At 43.8% G+C, this 24,123-nt stretch overlaps 1 protein-coding gene across 3 annotated transcripts in view; it reads left to right on the forward strand.

Moving 5' to 3' along the window:
- The first annotated feature begins 3,338 nt into the window (after window positions 1-3,338).
- SEMA5A (semaphorin 5A) overlaps window positions 3,339-24,123 on the forward strand; it is a 593,698-nt gene continuing 572,913 nt past the window's right edge. For 2 of the 3 annotated variants that reach the window (XM_025205600.1, XM_025205596.1), the window contains exon 1: window positions 3,345-3,445. The gene's annotated coding sequence lies outside the window, so the exon portion shown is untranslated. Of the gene's footprint in view, window positions 3,446-24,123 lie in introns of all 3 variants that reach the window. The other variant, XM_006015687.3, reaches the window with a different exon arrangement.

Raw genomic sequence — 24,123 nt, forward strand, 5'->3', positions numbered from 1 at the left:
CAGAAAATGTTTTACAGTCACCATTATCTTTTTTTTTTTTTGGTATTATTATGATGGTCTTTGGGACTTCTAGTTAATTTGAAGCTGACCATATATGCATTTTTGTATAAATGAACATGATTTGAATTTACTATTTGTCTTTTACTTGCAATTAAGAAAATAATCCTAATGGTAAAATAGAGGAGTACAGTATGACATTTGACAGAGGAAAAGTGCCTTATTTAATGTGAGACCCCCAAATGAAATATACAAAAAAAAAAAGTCAGCACATTGGCGGATCAGAATAAAAGGTTTACATGTAAGACTTGTTGCTTTCAGAAAACAGTAGGATTTTTGCCACTGCTATTTAGGTCAGAACTTGTAATTATGGTGTGAAGTCAGTTTATGCATTTTAATAGGCCAAGTGTAGTAGTATGAGGGGGTTTTTTTTTCTCTTCCAGCTTTTGCTGTCTGGGTAGCAGTGAGCTAGAGGTGCGTAGTTTGAGTGTTGTGATGGCACAGATTGCTTGGTGCATAAGGCTTATGGAAGCCCTATGAATAGGAATACATTTTATTGTCACTCCATGATGATCACTGCAAAAGAGCCAGGAATACCTTAGCTACATGACTTACAGAAAGCGAATGTGAGCTGTTTCCACACTTTATGGTCATGTTGATAGTTCTGAAATTATTTGATTTAATATTTCTTCCATAAGCCCATCTGTACTTTTTGGTTTTTTATGAGATTGTAAGTTTTGATAGACTTTTGGGAGAAGGGAGTCTGTAGAGTCCAGGATGAAGAAAATTCAGTTTGTTCACCCCAAACAGTCAAAAATGCTGTTATAGTATTTAGTTATGCTACCTATTATCATTTGCTGTAGTGCCAGAAATTTAAACACTGATGGTGTTAAATGGACATGGGTATAGATCAGGTGTGGGCAAAATATGGCCCATGGGCCAGACCTGGTCCATCAGGCACTTCCATACAACACCCCCCAACGAATTGACCTCCGCCCAGCCCTTCTACCCATGAGGGTGAGAGTGAGGCTCCCACATGTACAACCCCCCAACATACCCCACTGGGCCTTGCTCCTACCCTCATGGGCAGAAGGGTTCTGCCCAGCCAGCAGCTTCTGCGTGGGGCTCCTGCTGCAGCCAGAACATGCTTGCTTGGGGCAGCAGGCAAGGAAGGGGCAGGGCTGGTGGGAGGAGGTGGAGTTGCAGCTGGGTAGAAGATGGAGCCTGCATTCAGAGGGGCAGCTGGAGTGTGGAGCTCAACTGGGCAGAGTGGGTGTGAGGGTGGGGGATGTAGGAACCCCCCATGGCGTGCAGCCCCAGCCACCGGCGGCAGCAGCAGCAGGTGGGGAGGTCAGGACACTTGTGCCCGATGCAGGCACAGCTCCAGCCTGCGCTGCATGGTGGGAAGGAGTGGAGCCTGCTTTATTGCCAGGGCTTCGTGTCACGTGCCTGCAGCTCCAGCACTCGCAGCGGGGGAAGCCCTGCGGTGGAGCCTGTTGCTTGCCCTGCAGGGAGCAAGCAGCTGTGGTCCCCCAGGGCATTGTGGGTAAAGGGGGGAATAACCAAACTCCCTGTCCCCTCTGCCTCAGTCCATGGCAGCCCACCGCTGCAACAGCGATGGGGGAGTGCCTGGCAGACCGGGCTCAGGTTCCTGCTGGTGGGACACAGAGGTGGGAATTAAACCCCTCTCTGGCCAGACCCCTGCCCCTGCCTGTCCCTGCTCCAGCTGGGGAGCAGAGGAGTGGGGCCAGCCCTGCTCTGCTGGAGCAGAGCCCAGCCCAGAGGGCATACTGGGATGCTGGGGGACTCTGGTTTATGTTAAACCAGGAAGGGGTCTGGGACAGACAGTGCATAAACCGGTTTGAGCCAAATCAGTTAAGTCTGATACAGGTTTCCCTCGCTTTATGTTGAACATGCGTTCCTGGAAAATGGTGCATAACTTGAATTTACATAAAGGGAACCCACTTTACAATGTAACAAATAGGGATATGTTCCAAGACCTTGACTGTACTGATCCCACAGACCCATTTCTATTACTTTTACAAGACAATTTTGGTACTCTTCAACAGCAGACAGTACACACTACTACATTCAACCAGGTTTATCTCAAACCGGTTTCGGCCATTTTCAAACTGGTTTATGTGCACTGAACATGTATTCTGTTACAGGTTTAAACCAGTTTCTGATCCCTTAAACTGGTTTGTGTAATGGCTGTCCCTGGCCCAGGAAAGAGGTTGTAGTTTCTGTAACCAGTTTCTTTTTTTTGGCTTGTACACAAACTGTCACTCTATCTGTAATGTAACTAGGTGCAAGTAAGGGGGCACTCACTGCAGGTGTCAAGTTAGGAGGTGCACCAGAATTATCCCCCAATCCCTTGGGAGTCCATACCCTTTCAGCAAGAGCAGCCCCATAGCTTACTTGTGCTGGGAACTCCAAAACGGTCTCTGGCTGTGGCAGGCACAGCAGCAGCAACAGTGCGGCTGGGGACTACATAAGAGTTTCTTGCATGGATAAGACTGCTGAGTCCTCTTCCTTGCTCCTGCTCTTGGAACTGCATGCCCCCTCTCCCCGTTCCCTCTGCAGGGTTTGCCCAGTGTGCCAATTCTGTGTGGTATTTCTCTGCACCCTACATTTGAACTTGGCTAGTGTACTGTGTCCAGCTTTGGGCACCAGATTTTAAGGTATAGACAGATGGAGTGAGTGTAGAGGAGAGCATAAAAGAAAGCTTTAGAAAACATGATGAATTTGATTTTGATTAGTTATTATAAAGAGGGCTGTGATCAATTATTCTTCATGTCCACCAAGAGCAGAGTGAGAACCAGTTGGCTTAATTTGGAACAAAGGATATTTAGGTTTGAAATTAGGAAGACTCTTTTTTTCTACCACTATAAGGATAGTCTCCTAAAGCAGTCTCCATTTTTTGGAAATAAAAAGGAACAGTGTGAGTCTTTGAATACAATTTTTAACATTAAAAGAACAACTAGTCCTGTGATCAATGCTCAGTATGGGAGAGTGAAATTAATTGCAGTACAGCAACTAGAAAATAGCAAACTGAGGCTGAAAATAATGGCTCTCTGGATCTTGGTTCTACAGAAAAATAGTATAGGCAGGTGAAGAGCATACCTGACAGTTATCTTTTGCTATGCCAGATGACACTTTGGTTTCACCATCTGGTTTGCATTAGAGATGGCACATGATATTAGAAAGGGAGGTACAGCAGCAGCAGTTTGCAACGGTTCCATCAAAGCTAAGTACTCTTCACATGCTCTCAATAGGAGATCTTCATGAATACTTAATTTGCTTCTAGTCTGAAATTTTTCAACACAGTATTTCTCCAATTTAGGAAGAATTTTCAAGAATTTCTTCTGTGCCTAAAATGTTCCATCTTCAAGACGTTGGTCTGAATCAGGCAGAGCAGGGACTTGAAGCTTGGCCTCCCACATCCAAGGTGAGTGCCCAGTCACTAATCTCTTGGCTATGCATTGTGCATTGGGGGTGGGGTACCAAAGGGAGTCTGTCTGGTTCTTGCCGCTCCCCCAAATATTTTTGTGAGCTTAGTTTTGTTCTGATACAGGTTAGAAATGACTCAGACCCTGCAAAAGGTTTTTATTGATCAGGAAATGCATTTCTTACCTTGCTGTAATCCTTGGTTTCTTTTTTTCTTCTAACATATGTGGTACTTTGGGAACACACATCGGAAACCTTGGAGATAGAGGAGTGTTTTAACAGCCCTCCCCCAAACCCACAACTTTGACAACCTTGGTTTTACTTACTCACCAGCTTGTATTTTGGCTGTAAGTTCTTTGTAGAATACAGGAGGTAATTTGTTGCTAGACAAGAAAAAACTTGCAAAGGCGGATGTCTCTTCTCACTACAGGCCACGCATGGTATTTTTATTTACTTATTTTGGTGCCAAGAGTTAACTGTATCTCTTCATTATAATACTACAATTTCTGCATCTCTGTGTTACAGTGCTAGGACTCTATCACACATGCCACTTACCCTTTTATACCTGTTGGCATCTGTCTTGCTTCCACATTGTTAGTTCTGAAATTGCAAACTGTGTTGCTTACATCTTAAATTACTATCAGCAAGGAGCACAGTGTAGGTGATGCTGAATATTATGCATGCAAATTTAAAATATTTAATACTATGCTGCCACATAGGCTGAGTTGCTATGTAATGATCAGATAATTAATTTTGATGCAGGCAGGTTTTAATTCATTTGATAATGGGCCTCCAAAGGTAAGTTTCCTATGTATACAACCCTTACTTATGAGAATGTGGGTCCTTTATTTTGTGATACTTACACAAATAACCCTTTTAGTTGTTTGGTTCTGAATCACAGTTCTGGCCTTTGGTCATTGGGTTGATCTCAGAGAAGTACATTCATGTCTTGGGACAAGTAGAGAATGTTTTGGATTAGTCACCAGTGATAGCCTCTGACCAATGTGATATTGAATAGTGTGAATGGCCCTGATTATGAATTCTGAAAGGTTGAGGAAAAAATAGAGGAATCTGCTTATTTTATTATCCAACTTGCCCACATGTTGAGTTGGAGCTAAATGCACCAGCTGATGATAGCACTAAATCAACCCTTTAATGGATCCATCAAAGTCAGTTATGGAGCCAAAACTAGAAAAAAGATAAAACAGCAACTTCTTAGTGTGATCTGTGTGAAAAAGTGTTTGAATTTTTCACCCCACTGCTATTTCGCAGGCTATTAAGATTCTCTAAAAAAAAAATAATCCCCAGAAACTATTGTATATACTGTATTAAAGTAATTGTGTCCTTTGGTTCAGCCACAGCAAATGGTTCAATTATACTGGTATAAAATCTATTTCATGTGATTTGAAATTTAGATCAGCTTCACTTTTTTTAATCCTACATCATATGCCCTTTGAATTGAACACTGCCAGATTCAACTTCATTCCTTTGGTTGTACAAATCATGAAGAAGAGATTTGCATTTTTTGGTAGTCTCCTTATTTTGTTTTTCCTACCAGCTGCCACATCTTTTTGGTCTTTTTTTTTTTAATTTTTCATGCCCTGTCTGGCATCTGGACTCTCCACTTTCCTGGGCAGGGCCTGTCCCCTTGTTGTTTACCTGCACAGTGTCTACCACTGCAGGTCCTTGAGCATTGATTGGCGTTCCTATTTTTATTATAAAAAATAAAAATAAGTAGCAATCATGCATGCACACATGCATACATACCTGTTAAACAATTTAAGATTTCACATTCAGGTACCCAAATCTTAGGAAATACCAGAATTATGATAACTTATGTAAATTTAACATAGCAGCCATGCATATGCATTATGATAAAATCTAAAAGCATGACCACGTACTTCTATTTTCCACAGTGGCCAGGGACAGAATTTACACGTAAACCAGTTTGTGATCAGGAACTGATTTAAACCTGTAACAGAACAAAACTTCAGTGCACTTTAAACCACTTTCAAAATAGTTGAAACTGATTTAAAATCAACCTGGATTTAACTGATTTAGGTCAGAATGGTTTACAGTACTTCTGTTGCAGATTCCCTTCCAATTCAACTTAACTCACAGTCCCCCAGTATCCCAGAATGATGTGTAGCCATAGGCTGTGCTCTCTGCTCCAGCAGAGCAGGGCAGCTTCACCGCCAGCTGTAAAGTGGGGGGCTTTTCCATCCCTGGGAGCTGGGTGGATTCCCTGACCCCAGCCCCTCCTTAGCCAGGAGAACTGGCTTGGCTCCCAGGTGGGGTGGGGGGAAGTAAAGCTTTCACTGCATGCTTCCCTTCATGTTGGGTACAGCCTGGCTGGAGGTCCGGAGCTTTGGGGGGGGGGGGGGTGTTTCCCCCCCCCCCCCAGCGCTCCCTCCTCAGCTGGCCTTCCAGCCTGGGAAAACATATAGCTGGGTGATCAGCCTGGCTCCCCACTCAGGTTGGGGGTGTAAAGACCCCACTGCAGGCTTCACCCCCGTGCCAGGCACAGCTTGGCTGGAGGGGCTGGAATGGAGGGAGGGAGAGGGTGACCTGTTTTTTTCTCGCCAAATCCCTCCTTAGCCTCTCCCATCCAGCTGTGCCTGGCACCAAGGGGTTGCCCACAGTGGGAGCCATTTTACCTCCCACTCCCTTCTTAGCCATCCTGCCAGCTGAGGAGGGGGTGATTGGCCTGGCTCCAGGCTCTGGGTGTGGCGGGTTGAGGGGGAGCCTGCTGGGGGCTTCCCTCTGCACTTCTTACCCCCCATGCTAGGGAGACACCGACTGGGGTTCTAGTGCAGGTTTGAGGGGATTCACCCACACACCCTTCTTAGCTGGCTTGGACATAGGAGGGGGCATGGCTAGGGGGACCAGATTTGGGGGCAGGGACAGGGAAGGGGAGGAAGGGAGAAATGCACCGCTAGCAGCTTCCTCCATTCCCTGGCACCAGGGAGACCCAGGATGGGGGTCCAGCAGAGGGGTGGGGGGGTTCCCCCCCATACCCCACCCTCAGCTGGCTGGAGGCTGAGGAGGGGGCATGGCTGGGGGAATCTCCCATCTCCTCACTCTCTGCAGCGGCTGGCAGGCTGGGAGGTGTGCTCTAGCATCCCTACCTGACTCCTAGTATGGGCCATTGCAGGGATCTGGTTGCTTTTCTGGTTTGAAAAATGAACTTCAATTCACTTTTTTTTTATTGGTTCAATCTATGCAGTTTAAAGAAACCTGTAAAGATTGAAATGATTCAGCCTTGGGCTTTTTGACTGTCTGTGCTTAGTCCTTCTCTTTCAGTGCATGGAATTGAAGCTGACACTGCTCTTTAGGTGGGCCAGTTCCTTAGTTTTCCTTTCCCACATTCAGTGTGTGGCTGTAGACCCAGGCTGTAGACCTGATTTTGCTGCATAACATTTGAGTCCTGTTCTGAAAAGAGAATAATTTAAATTTTGCACAAAGCGTGTATCATTACAGCGTGCAAGTGCTTCATAACATTCATTACTATTTTCACAACACTTCTGTGATGTTACTAGTTAATATTAACTCCCCATCTGTAGAAAGAGGATTAGGTACTGAGAGATTAAGGTGAAAAGAACCTGATTTTCAGAGCAGTTGGCATTATATATCACCTTAGACATTCAAAACGTCACTCACACTAGCTTCTATTGTTGCCCCAAGTGCCCAGCATTTCTGCAAACCAGGTTCCAGATCTCCAGTCGGGCACCTGGAAAATGAGATGGAAGTGAGAAGTTTGATTTAAGTGACTTGCTTGGTATTGCTTTGGAACTTGTAGTAGAGACAGTGATAGTGGCTGGTTCTCTAGAGTCCCATTCAAAGCTTAAGCCCTGAGATTCTTTCCTATAGTTCTCTGCCTCAGTCTCTACAGCGCTAACTTGGGCACCTAACACAAATTCTTCCCCAAAGCGGGTCCATCCTGTGCACTGAACAGGACCCTCATGCAGTGGGAGATGGTGTTTTCTTATATACCTTATACACCCTTTTCCAAAAATCAGCTGCTAGAAATTGGGGTGCACATTTTAAGTGAGGAAATACAGTAGCAACACCTCTTCAAAAGAGGACATTCTGGCAGGGGAAAGGGAAAGTAACGTACATTTCTTATTTGGGTATGTGTGGTATGAGACAAAATATGGTAGTAAATGACAAGACGGGTTTCCCTTGCCAACTGCTGGGGTTAGGTTCCTAAAAGTTCCTGTGGGTGGCGAAATGGTGGTTGGCAAGACAAAAGGCTTATGGGCAAAAATGGCAGGTGGTGGGCTGAAAACCATGGTTACTCAAATGTATACCGTGGTACCCAAAATGGTATGTAGCATATTAAGTGTGGATACTCAAAACCGTGGTTGGTGAGGGAAACCTGTGCAGTTATTAAATCCTGAATCCAAATGCATATGCATCAAGGAGTAGTTTCTGTTCACAAGGGCAACTTCTGACTGCTTGATTTGGCTGCTGTGCACGTGTTCTTTGAATGTTGGGTGTAGGGCCCTACATTAAAAAAAAAAAAATCAAATTAAAAAAAAATCCCCAGACATTTTCTTCATGGGCCATATTGACAGTGACATGGCTTGTCAGCAGGATTGGACCCATTAGATGCTCCCTCCATCTTGTCAAACTTAACACTTCTATTAAAAATGGTGGCTGTATCTAAAAAGAAATGTCACCAACATTGTATTAAAATGAGAGAAAAAACATGGTTTTTTTTTTTTAACATAGTTTTCACAGTTGCTAGAAATGGCCAAAATTATTTTGGCTGACATTCCTTGCCCTCTGCCCACTCTCCATCTATTCCCTCTACTCCCCCTCCTTCCCTTCCCCCCCCCCAATAAAACAAACAAACAACCCCCCCAGCCCCCCAAATCTGAAGGTGAAATACCCAGCCTGGAAATTTTCAGCCTAAATGTTTTAGTCAAAAGTTGCAAGCAGCTAGAAACAGCGATGGACAATTGGAAGCAGCCTTGGGCAAACTTATTACTAAGTGGTGCTATCAGCTTTGTGTATAATAATACTAACAATCCTTCTGCTCTTTCTCTGCACTTGATGTGGCCAGAGCAGTGAGGAGAGTACAGAGAAGGCTGGCCAGCATTTCCCTTTTGAGAAGAAGAAATGTAGATGTTTGAGAGGGAAGAGAGATGGATAGGGAGGTAGAAGTGAAAATCAGGGGAAGGAGCAGAGGGTGACGCAGGAAGAAAAAGAGCAAAATGAAAGAAATAGGGAAGGAAATGAAACAAAAAGAAAGGAAGGAGAAGAAAACCAGATGCACTTCTTATGCTTTGCTTAATTTCCTATGAGGGAGAATGCAATAATTAGCAAATGTCAGGTGACATATTCGAATACCAAAATTGGCAGGATTCTCTGAACTCTCTTACAACTGTCTCTGGCTAACAGGATTCCCACACAGGGACTAGGACACACAAAGGTCATACTATCATATTTACTGCATACTTATCTAAAAGGGTGTTAAACACTAGGGTTGTTTAGTCTTTTATTTTGCCTTGTGTTGAGGGCCAGACTGTACGTTCCCTGCCATCATCCAAGTTTAAGGGGAGTGGGAGGGGCGACATGGAGCTGTCTTACCCAAGAACTGGTTCCAGGAGAGATTGTGCTTAGTGATTTCTTCAGCTGTCTGATGTGCAGGGAAGGGTGGGGACCGTGTGGTGCTCCACTAACCCTTTTTCAGGGATACTTGGACCACAATTCCCAAGTCAAAAGGAGCTCTGCAACTTAACACTTTGTACAGTGAACTGCGGGTAGTATCGATGCATTTTTTTTTAATTTTTTAACTGCTTGCATTGGATGCATCTTTCCATCTTTATATTATGTTGGTTAACATTATTCATCTTTTCTTTTCAACTGGAGTGTGTTTATCAGAGTTCCCCTAGGGCAGTGGTTTTCAACCATTTTTCATTTGCAGACCCCTAAACAGATTTTGAATGGAGGTGCGACCCTTTTTGAATTGTAAGTGTGGAAATTCACATACTTTTAATTAATCGTAGTCCTCTTTTGTGGACCCCTTAGACATAATCTGTGGGCCATCATTCTTTGAAGTAACATCATCCTGGTTTTAGTTAACACTGGGCGCATCTACACAAGATGCTATGTTACTGTAGCGATGAGCTACGGACACTTAGCATTGGTGGGCACAAACCATGACTCTGATGCTACTGTGCAGTGGCAATGAGCTAATGTGCAGTAGCTTGTTGGTACTGTGGAGTAGGGCTGGAAACAACCTGCGAGCCGCTGGGACTGTGCACTTACGGTGGTTACTGCTCAGTCATTTAGTGCTTGCTAAAGGGGCACATGTAGAAATGCCCACTGGGGGCAGAATTTTTTTCACTTGGTGGAATAGTTTGGGACTGTTTTTGAGCTACCTGACTAAAGTGTCGCGGTAGTTCTGTTGCCTCCTTTGGGCACAATTCTGTTCCTATAATAGGGACATTTGCATGTCCAGAGAGGGTAATAGAATCACTCCTACAGTTTAGTCAAACAACACAGTCTAGATTCAAATCCTCCTATTAGGTGCATAAATGGATTTGGTTGGCAAGTACAGTTCTATTTCACCCGAATAACAGTTATTGCGAAAAGTGGGTAGGTCCTCTTCCAACATTTTCTTGCGACTCATTCTTATGGATCAGATGATGGTGATAGATTCGTAGATGCATTAATACATTTTTTTCAAGATTTTGAACAGGATGAAATAATCTCATTTGGGCACCTAAATTCACTTAGATGCCTAATAAGTGGAACAGAGTCTAGCACTTAGAGTTATTCTCAAGCTGCTCTTTAGTTATCTACTAAGTAAAACAGAATTCTGCCTTGACTGCTCTTGAGTCTTTTGTGTGAATTGGGACTGAGTTACCTTTGTGAAAGATGAAGCAGCCTTCTTCCCTGGCTTGGACCACCAATTCTGTGAGCCAGTATGGAGGGTGGACAGGCTTTGGGTCTGCTCCTTTCCTCCTACCCATTCATATTCTCACTGGCTGTAGGTGGAAGCAGTCCCTGCTCTTCTGAGTCCCAAGTTGTCCCTCCCTATTGTGCTGGCCTGTGTAGGGGAACACAGAGAAAGCAACTTCTTAAAGCCTTTCTCTTGAACCCTGCTTCCCCTTGTCAGACACGGTTTTACCCTGATTGATTTCAGAGTTTGAGAAGACAGAATAGAAAATGCTTTGAAAGCAGTGGGGGTGTGAATGAGTGGATGGAAAGGACTTGTTCCTTTTTAGATAACTTGGAATTTAAAATAATAATACAAAGCCTTTGGAGACATGAGTTTGTCTCCTCTCTAGGACTGTGCAGTGAGAGGAAAAGTGTCTGAAAAGCTATTACAAGGGTCACTCAAATTGGAGTAAAGGGGAAGAATATCACTGTTTTTTGGCCTGAAGTCACAGGCTAAAAGGCACTGATATTCAAAACACAGGAACTTGTTTTCTTCTTTCAAATGTATAAAAGAATAAAATCATTGTGAAACTTAGAATATGATTTATCATAAAAGTTTTGTAAGCTGGTGGGACCTGCAGCTGTGTAGCACTTATATAATGTCACCTATCTATTTGTGAGAAAAGAATTCCTCTAAAAATACCCCCAGTCCTTATTGGGCCTGCAGTGATTGTGTTTGATGAGAGGAAATAAATGCTCGAGTCTTGACACTGAGTTTGAGTTGGGTACAGAGCATCTGACCTTCAGTATTTGCATTTTGTACATAGAATTTAAACATATATAATTATTTAAAAAACAGAACAGAATGTATGCATTTGGGGAAGGAGGGCTTTCATTAAGTCCCCCACTCCAGGATATGAGCTCTTGACTTCAGTGAGAGTTATTTGTATTTTGTATAAGAAACATCACAGATGGAAAATGTCATTTCCTACATAGAGGCTTCATCTGGTTTATAAGCCACTAAAGTTCAGTAATCTGATTTTAATTTTTTTTATGCCTTATTTAAAAAAAAAATCTGGGACTTATGATTGGTATTGTGATAGTGATATCTGAATACATCACCATCTATAATGCATTCATCCTGTCAGCACCCCCATCAGGCAGAGAAGTGCTGTTACTTCCATTTTACAGATGGAGAACTTAGAGTAGGTCACTTGCCCAAGATCACACAGAGCAATATCCTACGAACAGGAGAACTTTTCCTCCCTAATAAAATGAAAGAGCAATAGCTAGTTTTGCCATTGCCCCTAGCACTCAGAACTGGGGAGTAGCCACTTCAACTATATTAATATGTTTGTTTGGCTGTCCCTGGCTGCTGAGATCTAAATATAAAACTTAAGGGCTAATATCTGGCTTTGGTTCAATATGTACCTTTCACTTAAATCAGTGAACACCATGTGTAGTTTTGAAGCCAGGATTTGGTTCTGTGGAACTCTTCAGTATGTTAAAACAACTTTCACTTGATTACTGACGTTATTCTAACTTCTATATAAAGTACAGCAAAAGTTTTCAGGGGGAATAGAAAAATGTGCTGCTTCAGCCTCCCCTTTCTTCTTCCTGGCACCGTGAGCCTTGTATTAGGAAAATCTTGCCAGTATTTGAAAGGCTTTTTGGGCAAAGGAATGGTCTTTGGAATTTGACATTGTTAAGTTTATTTCCATAGGTGCAAGGTGCTTCTCATCACTCAGACTCTGGCCTCCAATGTTGAGATGCCTCCAAATGCCTCGCTTTATTGAGCGACCCCTCTGATGTCATGCTAGATGGCAGGCAGACAGTACATTTATTTGCTAGATATACAAATGCAGGCTAGTGCTAGCCCTAGAGAGACTGGCAAGTGAGAGAACACAAAGGGACCCCATGGGGGGCTCTGCCAAATGTGTTTCAAACAAGGGATGTCAAACTTGCCCTGTGCCTTGGGCTGCATCTGGACTGGCCCTGTGCCTCAGGCAGGATTTGTCTTGGGGCTCCTCACAGGCTGGATCTGGTCTGGGGAATGAGGTAGCTGTGGTGGGGCTGGTGGCCATACCAGCAGCAGCAGATCTAGCCTAGGGCACAGGGCAGCAGTGGTACACCTTCACTCTAGCTATGCCCCCAACTTCTGTAGTCCAGTGGGGCAAATAGGAGAGCTTCACAGGCTGGTTTTGACTCGCTTGTTTTAAGCAAGTGTCCAGCTGGAAATGGCTCCAGATTATACCTCTGTCATTTGTGCGGGCCGGGAGCGACCCAAGCCCTTTTCCGTGCTGCACGCGGGCTGTGGCCAGCAGCCCGGGCACGCCGGGTCGGAGAGGGGAGGCCGTCGAGCTGGAATTAGGCACAAACGCTTAGCGGTAGTTTAAAAGATTGTTTACTTACACCGAGATGGCAGTGGTGTAGGCTGGATAACTTGCTTGAGTTGCAGTTACAGACAGGAAACAAAACAAAACTCGAACCTGCAGGGCACGAGGGTACGTCGCAAGGGGTTTTCGGCGACGGGAAGATGCAAAACACGAGGGTACGTCGCAATGGGTTTTCGGCGACGGGAAGATAAACCTGCAGGACTCGAACCCAGGTAGAAGAGCTCTGAGGTCGGTCACACGAAGTTTGCTAGGCTCCGTGGGTCCAGTTCTTTTGTGCGCAGGATGGGATACGTATAGGCTGCGATCGGCGACGGGGAGAGGCTAGAGGTTGATCAGACCTCTGTTGCCTGCTTGAAATGCACTGGGTCCGTAAGGATCCGCAGTGCTTAGAGATCTTCACACAGCGTGAAGTCTCCTCCTCTCGGTGTTTGTGGAGTCCTCCAACTTGGGCGGAAACCACTCAAGCCTTTTATACGGCTAGCAAGCCAATCACTAGCCGCCACGTGTGAATAATTTAGAACTGGCCAATAATGGGGCTCGAATTAGCATACAAATGGCGGGAACTCTTTGCAACGAGCATTTCTGTGCTGTAACAAAGAAATGCACCCTGCAAAGAAAGCTTCAAATTGGCGGGAAATTCTCCCTTGCACCGGGGTTTTCTTTTGCAGCAGAAAACTCCACCATGCAAAGAAGCTGTAATTTAGCGGGAACAATTTAGCAGTGCCGAAGCACACAAAAACAAAAATCACACCCTTTGGGTTGTGACACCATTTTGTTATGAAAGTCTGTTGAAAGTCAATAACTCTTTCACCTTGCCGTAAGATTTGGAGAATGCTGTTTGGTTAATGAACCATCTGGTATCATTGGAACCTTACTAGGATTGCCTGATGCTCTGAAAAAAGAAAGGACGGAAAGAAAAACAAAGCCGAAGGAGCATTCTCTTTTGGCAGTTAATGTTCATCCTTTTTATTAATCGGTCCTGCAGCAATACAACCATACCAGGGACGTTTTGTGAATATGGACTACGAAGATGACCCGTCATAAGGATTTTTAAAAGGCACTCGAGTCTTTTGTGCTTCATTCAGAAAGTTCTGGCATCTCTACAGTATCTTCTATCAGCTCTCATTTTAGTTTATTGTGACCCAGTAATGCAGTGCTCCATTGTCTGTTTGCAGAGAGATGACTTTTGTTGGATCACATAAACCAGAAATCCAAATCGGAATACCTTCAGACTTTGAGTGGGTTGGAATCCAGATCTGGATTTGAACTTTGGGTTGGTTCTGTGAAAATAGGGGATCAGGATCCCCTTGGAGTCATCATTGACCCCAAGATGAACATGGGCCAACAATGTGAGGTCACGGTCGGCAGGGCTAACAGGACCCTATCGTGCATCCACAGGTGCATCTCAAGTAGGGCCAAGGAGGTGATCCTCCCCCTCTACGCAACACTGGTCAGGCCACAGCTGGAGTACTGTGTCCAGTTCTGGGCACCCCACTTCAAGAGGGATGTGGACAACACGGAGAGGGTCCAGAGGAGGGCCACCTGCATGATCTGGGGACAGCAGGGCAGACCCTACAATGAGAGGCTATGGGACCTGAACCTGTTCAGCCTTCACAAGAGAAGGCTGAGGGGGGACCTTGTGACTGTCTGTAAACTCACTAGGGGGGACCAGAAGGGTTTGGGGGAGACCTTGTTTCCCCTAGCACCCCCCGGGATAACAAGGAATAACGGCTACAAGTTGTTGGAGAGTAGGTTTAGATTAGACATCTGTAAGAACTACTTCATAGTTAGGGCGGCTAGGATCTGGAAGCAACTTCCAAGGGAAGTGGTGCTGGCTCCTACTCTGGGGGTCTTTAAGAAGCGGCTCGATGCCTACCTGACTGGGGTCATTTGAGCCCAGTTTTCCTCCTGCCCAGGCAGGGGGCCGGACTTGAAGATGTACAAGGTCCCTTCTGACCCTACTTCTGTGATTCTATGATTAAGATCCATTTGAGCTTCATACAGGAAAAACAATTTTTTGTTTTGTTGGGGTTTTTTTGCATGAGCATAGGATATAGTGCCATGAGTCTGAACCTTCTCCAGACTCACCAAAACTTGTCTTCAGTTGACCCAGTTATCTTCGATTGTAAATGGGCACATGGTCATTTGTCATTCAGGTTAGGAGATCAAAGAGGACTGGATAGGTTGCTAATGCCATTGCTCCATTGCATACTGTTACAGAAAATGGTGTGCCTTAAACCTATGGGCCATTTGGCTAGGGCAAACCTTTGGTATTTATTTGCTTTGTTTCAGGATATAGTTCCATGACTTGGTGCATCTACCTGAAGATGCCGCTCTCCTTAAAATGAGTAGTTCTCGGAGCCTATTAGTGAGTGGAGCAGGTTGGGGAGAGGAAGGATCTAGCTTTGAAGGTGGCACTTTTTGTGGGGGATCCAGAATTCCTGGTGGATCCACAAAAAATTGTTTACTATATACTCCTGCCAAATAAACAGCATTTTGGATGGGTATGTCTTCTATTCCAAATGTTGGAATGGCCTTAAAGCTAAGTCATGATTATCTACAATTATGCCAGTGTCATCCCTTTAAGAATGAGTTTCAAGACAAATCACTCATTTAGCCAGCTCTTGCTACAACAGGTAGTAGACACTGTCATGTTACTTTACTACCTTTGTGCTTTTTATGGAGATAATATGAATTGTTTAGACAGGATTTTAAACAGTTTTCAGCATCTAGCAGCTTCTTGGAAAAATTAGACTGGAGTGCTGAGCATTTTTGAAAATCTGACTGCTTTATTTAGGTTCTTAAATGAGACCTAGAAGAACTGGCCATCAGGGACCCCTCATTTTTTTTCCAATTTGCATATATCATATTACATTAATATAAAGCACTGCTGTGCCAAATTTGTTGATGAAACATCTTGTGTGCATTTTGGAAGCTAATACCAGTCTTCATGGATAAATAAGTCCTTTGCTTCTCAATCTAGCAAACACAAAGAAGAAACAAAGGCAGAATGACACCACAGAAAAGGGAAAGTAAGAACTCAGTGGGAACATTTTTCATCTTTAGGGTGCCATAAAAAGACAATCTGCAAAGAAGTTAGTTTTTTTCTGATTATTCTCTAGCCCCCTCCCCCTCCTCAAGTATTTGATAGGAAGCATCTATTTATTTTATTATGTCAGAGCAGATTGCAACAGTGATGGCAAGTTACAGCTGAAGTAATACAAACAATGTTTTCAGACTCTTTGCAGAAAATTTGTAATGTGTTAGACGTTTTTAGGCTCCATCAGAACATATCACGGTGAATTCTGTCATTGGGAGCCTACTTTTTCATTAATTCATGGCACTCCAGTCATCTAATTGCATTTTGGGTTGAGAGAGATGGTCTCTTCTAATGACCTACTAACAAGGATCCATCATCTTTATTTGATTACACCAAAGAATTGTTAGAAGGAACAGAACTGTGCTAAGGATTGAAATTTAAATCTTGTTATTTGTTAGTCATCCTGGTTTTATGTGAACTTAAAAAAAAATATTAAGACTCCACTTCTCTTTGTCCTGACACATTTCTTCGAGATGCAAGCCACTGAGGGCATATCTGTGTGGGGTGCCTGGTGCTGTTAGGGCCATCTGCTGTCAGGTATACCCTGCCACCCTACAGCACATTCACTTAACTGAGAAATATTGAAAAAAAAGGAAAAAAAAAAAAAAAAAAAAAAGGGGATCATTCAGTATATGATGAAAATAACACAAATTGTGCTGGAAATCTTTTCATGTCTCTAAATGCTACTTTCAGCACCATTTATTTACTTCATTTTGGGTATATTTTTCAGTCTATTTGACAACAATTTCAGTCATATTATTTATGAACCAAGCTAAGCAATGCATATATAAAAGGTACATTCAGAACAAAATTGGTTACGAGTCATAAGGCTGTTTAGCCTAGGTTCCAATGAGAATTGGGATTGAGATTTATTTTTTATGGGAGTTCCTAATTGAAGTTTAGGGGCCAGTCATCTTTTCAAAACTGAGTCCTGAAAAAATAGTGAGGAAGGGGAAGAACAACCCACCTTTTGCATTAATTGTTTAGGAAGATCTCATGAGGGGGTGGAATAGGATTCCATTTAGATGCCCAAAGGCGAGTACAAATGTTACCTTTCAGCCAGTAGAATTGCAGTTCCACCGGTTGAAATGCTCTGTAAACAAGTGTTCACAACTCTTCAGCCGTTTAAAAAAAAATGGCCAATCTGGTGAAAAAATCACTACATCAGATGAGGTTGAAGTGCCAATAATTAGGGTTCAAGCATTGGAGCAAATACTTCTACACAACCCCAGTTGATTGAGGCCACTGGGATGCCCTCTGGTATCCTGGTGTGCCCTGCTCCCACCCCTGCCTCTTCTCCAGGGACAGGCTCTATGTCTAGGGATGCACTTTACTGCTGCAGTCCCAGTCACAGAGCAGACCCCTTCCCCTGTTAACCCTCACGGTTTGGAAAGTCAGCCCTTCTCAACAGCTTCCTCCCCCCTAATCCCAACCAGACCTTGGGCTTCAAATGCTGCCCATGCTACCCAGCTGGGCAGCAGTGGTTACATTTAAAGCCAGGGCCAATCAAGCGGGACGTGGATCTGCCAAACCCTGCCCCATCTTTAATCAAACAACAAGGAACCCACTCCCTCTGGGACTGGGGCTCTTTGAACCACCCCCACCCATAGAGACACTGCCATCCCCCAGGGGGACCAGAGATACTGAACCCACCCTCCTGCACAGACATAGTCTGGGTTCTTGGGTAGGGTCTGTGTCTATGGGAGGGGCTGGGGGGGGGGAGGGGGAGCTGGCCAGTGTCCATGCAGAAGGGGAGTACAGGGCGGATGGCCAGGCATTGCTAGTCCCCCCACCGGCCCATGGGGACCTGACACCACCCCCTCCTCAGGGATGTTGTCAGCTTCCTTTGGGAGTGGACTTCCCAGATACCCCGCTGCAAGGTACTGCTAGCTCCCATGGGGACTAGAGCCTCCTGCCCTGCACAGACTGACTGGCCCACTCCCACCCACACTTCCCAGACCTTCAGATGCTCCCTTCCCCCACAGACTCTACCTGAAAGGCTGGAGAGATGAAGGGTGAAGACTTCACCCAATATTCACTGGATCTGGCAGCTAGTGCCACAGGGATAAGGGTCATTGGGCTACTGGAGGGGAAAGTGACATGCTTGAGGGCTGGCAGACCCACTCTGGGTCTGCTGTCTGACAGCTGTAATGGAGGGAGGGGGTGTTGTGGGAAGAGGAGGCAGAGTCCCTTTGGGCACTGGTTAATGAGACCTGACCTGTGTCTTGGGCTGGTTTCATGAGGTAAATGGCAGCCTGCTAAGCATACTGGGATGTGTGCTCTGGGTTTCCCTGGTTAGATGCTTTTAGCATTTGCTGGCTGTTTGCAGAGCCTTCAGACAGCTGTCTGTACTTGTGTACAGGTTTCAACTGGCTGAATTTCAAATGGCTTAAACTAACTGACTGAACTTCAGCCAGTTGATTTGAATGTTTGTATGCACCCCAAGTCTACTTACACATCTAGGCCAGGTACAGGCATTACACTAATAATGGTATTCATAGACGCTGTGGTTGGAAGGGACCTCAGTGGATCATTTGAGTCTGGCCCCCTGCTTGTCCAGTCTTTTCTTGAAGACCCCCAAAGTAGGGGAGAGCACCACCTTACTTGGAAGCCCTTTCCAGATTCTGGCAATCGTAACTGTGAAGAAGTTCTTTCTGATGTCCAACCTAAATCTGCTGTTTATCAACTTGTGGCCGTTGTTCTTGGTTCTTCCAAGGGGTGCTCTGATAAACAGAGCATCTCCTATTCCCTGCTTCCCCACCCCGCTGGTGAATTTGTATACTGCCACAAGATCCTCCCTCAGCCTTCTCTTACCGAGGCTGAAAAGGTCCAGGTCCCTCAGCCTTTCCTCATAAGGCCTTCCCTGCAGGCCTCTAACTATATGAGTGGCCCTCCTCTGGACCCTCTCAAGATTGTCTGCATTCCTCTTGAATTGTGGCACCCAGAATTGGACGCAGTACTCCAGCTGTGGCCTGACCAATGCCACATAGAGGGGAAGCATCACCTTCCTGGACCTGTTTGTCATGCATTAGTTGGTGCATCACAAAGTACAGTTAGCTCTGCTAATTACTCCATCACATTGACAACTCATATTAATTTTGGAGTTGACAATGACTCCAAGATCTCTTTCTGTTGCTGTGCTGCTGAAAGGGTCATCCCCCAGCCTATAGATGTCTTGGTGATTCGCTCTCCCTAGGTGCAGCACCTTGCACTTGTCCTTGTTGAACTGTATCCTATTGTTCTCTGCCCACTTCTTTAACCTGTCCAGATCTGCCTGGATTCAGTTTATTCCCATCAGTGTGTTTACTTTGCCCCATAATTTGGTGTTATCTGTGAATTTGGACAGAATGCTTTCCATGCCCTCGTCTAGGTCGCTGATGAAGATATTGAATGGCACCAGCCCAAGGACTGAGCCTTGGGGGACCCCACTGCCCACATCTTTCCAAGTCTATACGGAGCCGTCCACCACCACTCTCTGGGTACGACCCTTAAGCCAATTTGCCATCCACATAACTGTGTAATCATCTATGGCACAGCCATTCAATTTGTTTATAAGAATAGGATGGGATACTGTGTCCAAGACCTTCTTAAAGTCCAAGTAGATGACATCTACCTTGACTCCTGTGTCTAAGCATTTAGTGACCTGGTCATAGAAAGAAACAAGGTTAGTCAGGCAGGATCTACCTGCTATAAAGCCATGCTGGTTGCCCTTCAGCATTATATTACCCACTGGACTCCTACAAATGTGATACTTGATACTTTTTTCAAGGGTTTTCCCAAGGATAGAGGTGAGACTAACTGGTCTATAGTTATCCGGATCCTCCTTTCTCCCTTCTTGTAAATTGGGACTACAGTGGCCCTTTTCCAGTCCTCTGGGACCTCACTGGAGCACCATTAGTGTTCAAACAGTCATGCCACTGGCTCTGCTATGACACTGGCTAATTCTTTCAGCACCTTTGGATGGAGCTCATCTGGTCCCACTGACTTAAACACATCCAGCCCCTCCAAGTGTCTCTTTACTAGGTCAGTGCTGACAGTTGGTGGACTAGTATTCCTCCTTTTTCTGTCGGTAATGCATATGGGAGATTTGTCTAGATCCATGTTCAAGAACAGGAGGCAAAAAACTAATTGAAGAGCTCTGCTTTGTTCCTCCTATCTGCCACCAACTGCCCTGGTCTGTCCTGCAGGGATCCTATGCTACCCTGCACCTTCTTTTTGCTCCCTACATACCTGAAGAAGGAATTTTTGTTGTCCTTTAATTTTTGTTGCCAACCTGAGTTCTAACGCTGCTTTGGCCTTCCTAACTGATTCCCTTCAAGTGCAAGCCTCTTTGGTACCTACCCCCTGCTTCCACAGCATGTATGCCCCTTTTTGTGCCTTTAGGTTTTCCTGTATTTCCCTGTTTAGCCAAGAGAGCTTCTTGGCCCCTTTTGCCCCTTTTTTCTATTTGGTGGGATTTCCTCCTGCGCCTGAAGGAATGCTTCCTTGAGGAATGACCACCCTTCCTGGGCCCCCATTTTGTCAGTGCTCTTGAGCTTTAATGCCCCACTAACTAATCTCCTAAGCACACTGAAGTAAATCTTTCTGAAGTCTAGCACTTCTGCCCTGCTGGTTACTTTTTCCACCCTTCGCCAGATAGTGAATTCAATCAATTGATGGTCGCTATCCCCTACGTTACCTTGTACCTGCAGAACCCCCCACCAGGTTGTCCCTTGTAGCCAGCACTAAGTCCACCAGTATAAATGACTGGTAACCAGTCTCCCTGTAACAGAACAGAAGTTCAGCACACACAGACTGGTTTAAAAAGGGTGGAACCCAGTCTACGATTTGCCCCGCCCCCACCAAAGGATGAACATTTGTTCTGTTTGCTGCTGATCTAAACTACACCTCTTATAGATAACCATATAACTTAAATTGATTCCACCTTGAGCTTTTGGAATTGCTGTACCTAGCCTTAATTGGTGTGATAGAATCTGGTCCAAACTGTTTCTGCAAACACAAGTTTTTCAGTGGAAGAAATGTATGCAATTAAAAGGGTTTTATGGCGTCCACTTGAACAAGAGCAGTGAAGGAGTTGGTGTTGGGGCTCTCAGATTTGGAAGTGGAGAATTTTGGAGACCCTCTCCTTGCTAACAGAAAAAATGGAAGAGGATGGAAGCTTGGGTATCCTCAGTTCTTCATCCTTTTATGCTTGGAATGGATTATGGAGTCCTCATCTTCCTTTCCAGCAGGAGAGGGGATGTCAGAAGGAAGGAAGGCTCTGAGACGGTCCCCTAGAAGATGTTTAAGATAAAAAGTGTGTGGAGGGAAAAAGAACCTTTCTTTCTTTGCCAGCAGGAGCAGATGCTGGAGGAATGGCTCAGTGACCTCCTACCTTCTGTTTTATTTTTATTTTTTATCCCCCTGTTTCTCCCCCTCAGCTCTGCAGAGTAAAGAAGAACTGGGCTGCTGTACCAGCACATGTCACCTCAGCTGAAGGATTAGTGGGGGGAAAAAATTGGATTAATGGAGTAAAATATAAGTGTTAGTTATGCACAGGAACATGATTTACTTTAAAAATTTTTTTTTAGAGCTTGTGGACTGTTGCAGCAATTTACATGGTACTTTAATCTGAAGATAAAATTGATTAATGTGTTTAGAAAAAAGTATGCTGTAGTCAGTTCCTGTGCTAATCAAAGTAGACCCAAGCGGATATGCATCATAATGGATAAACAAGGTGAACTTTTACATATCTGGGCTGAATCTGCCAGAGAGATGGTTTTCATCACATTGCCACTAGCTAAGTCCCTCCAGGGACCGTGATTTCACATTCTCAGGCTGCCTCTAGATCACCCCTGCAATCAATATTTAGTATATTTACAAATGAAATAATAACAGTGAGCCTAAAACAAAGGGTTGCATTTAATAGTGCGTTTTAATAGCATAGAAATGAGTTGAGGATTAATCAAAACTTTTAAAATTGGTGCTAAATTGATTTAGTGATTTGCATTTGGCTCAGCACTGTATGCCTGTTGACAATAACTTATTAAAAAAATTGCCTTGCAATTTCCTCTTAATTGCACATGCTATGCTACAGGGTGACAGTGAAGATATTAAAATATGAGTAACAGATGTGATGTTTGCTAATGGAGCATCACATCCCATATATTTTCTCTTACTGTTATTTATTTATTTGTACATGAAGCCTGTGCCTTGTAAAGAAGAGAAAATGCACTTCTTTCTATGAAGTTTTGCTCATTTTTTTCCAGAGGGTTCTACAGATCTTTTCTGCCTCATGAATTAGTAATTGAAGAGTAGCCGAGTGTAGTACAATTTATATTCTATAACGTATTATTGTTGTTATTGTAGCATTATTAAATTGCAATCTGGGCCTCAATTTAAGATGTTTAGTCCTGGCTGCATTATGGATCTGATCTAAAGGCCGTTGGAATTAATAGGTGTCTTTGTGCAGACTTCAGTGTGCTCTGAATCAAAACCTTTATGTGCAGATTGTGCCATTAAGACTTTAGCCAGGGTTGTGGCAATGTAAAACTGTTCTTGGCTCAGAGGAGCTTGACTTCCAGAGTCAGAGTCCCTTTTGAAGTTCCTATTTATACCAGTGTGTATGTGAATTTGCTTTGTTCCTTAGGATGCTGCAAGATAGTTCTTTGTCCATGATCAACCACAGTCTCCCTCTTGACTGTTCCTTTTGGAGTAGTAGCCTTGTACCTTGGGAGGGGAGGAAGTAGTTCCTGTGCTTCTTGAAGAGCAGTTGTGTTGCTTTTGTCCCCAGGACAGATGGAGGGAATAAAATTTTTTTTTCACTCTCTCTCAGCTGCTTTCTTGAGGCTGCATCCTGGCATAGCACAGTCAGCACTTAGGGTCTGCTGCATGTTTCCTCTCATTAACATTTCCACTGAAACATTATGGCTCCTGAAAGAAGTTGAATGAAAATGAAATCTTCTGTTTGCCCACAGAAGAAGTGCAGCAAACAGAGAGGCTATGCTTGTTTCCGCACAATGTTCTGCCAGCCCAGGAGGAGCAGAGAAAAATGAGTAGTTATGCCTTTGTGCCTGGTCAGTTCTTGACCTCTGCTGTTTCCCTTTATAACCAGGGTTGCCAGCTGATAACCGTTGTGGTCAGGGTTTCAGTGAACCGACACCTTTTCTGGTGCAGAGGCCACCAGTTTATTTCACATGGGCCATCAAACATCATTTGTCTGTCTTGGGTTTCTCTGTCCTTTTCTCTCCTGGAACAGTTGCTGGATGAGGAGAGGCTTATATTCTTTCATCAGTTTCATGATCCATTGGTTGATTTAATTAATTTTTTTCTAAGAGAAAATATAAATTCTTCATTCAGGCCTAAGTATGAAATTTTGCCAAGTGAGATCTTGAAAGAAAAAAATTTCATGGTTGAGTGAAGGGAAAGCTGGGAGGAAAAGAATGGCTTTTCTTGGCTGTAAAATATTTTTGCACCTCATTCAAAAATGTCAGAAAGTATCAGTAAACTTTTAATTAAATTTTCTGAAAAGTAATAGTACTTCCTTGATGAATAAAACAAAAGAAATTGTATCCCCATGCAAAACTTATTTGAAAAGCTTAAAAGGAAACAAAAACAGAAGTTTACTAAGAAAGGAAATGTCATCTGAACCTTTTCTAACATTGTTGTCATGATGTAATAATACCCTTTAAAGCCCTTCAGTTATGCTCATGTAATAATCTCTTTCATCACTTGTAATCCTGTCTGTAATTTTACCTTGATTTATTCCATCTGCAAGAAGTTAATATTCTTGGCTTTTGGCAGATAATGTTCAGTTCTCTCACAAACCAATTTACATAGTAAATCTAATTTCTTGTTAAATATACAGTTTATAATAATCAACACAGTATTGATCAGCAGAGTAACTTTAACCCCCATATTTCAGTAGAGATACAGTACGGCTCTCCTGGGTCTTCTCTTTTTACGCTAAACCATTGAAGAGTATTTCACTTCTTCTGTGTTGGAGTCATTCAATTTTATTCCTATTAATTTTTTAAGACAGCTTCTCCAGTTCTCTGATTTATTTCCTTCCAAGTTTAACTGCTGTACTTATGTGGTCAAATCACATGAATTTTCTGGCAAAAATCTCGATGCTCCCTTATAACTCACTATAATACTCACCATATGAAATAAGGATGAAATGTAGAAGAATAATGGCATTAAACAAAATGATATCCAGACCATCGTCCTCCAAAGCATTTATACTACTACTCTTTCAGTTGGAAAATAACAATGTTCTACTTTTCCATCCCAAATTGGCACAAAATGAGCTTG

Source organism: Alligator sinensis, unplaced genomic scaffold (assembly GCF_000455745.1).
Source record: "Alligator sinensis unplaced genomic scaffold, ASM45574v1 scaffold126_1, whole genome shotgun sequence".
Classification (NCBI taxonomy): domain Eukaryota; kingdom Metazoa; phylum Chordata; order Crocodylia; family Alligatoridae; genus Alligator; species Alligator sinensis.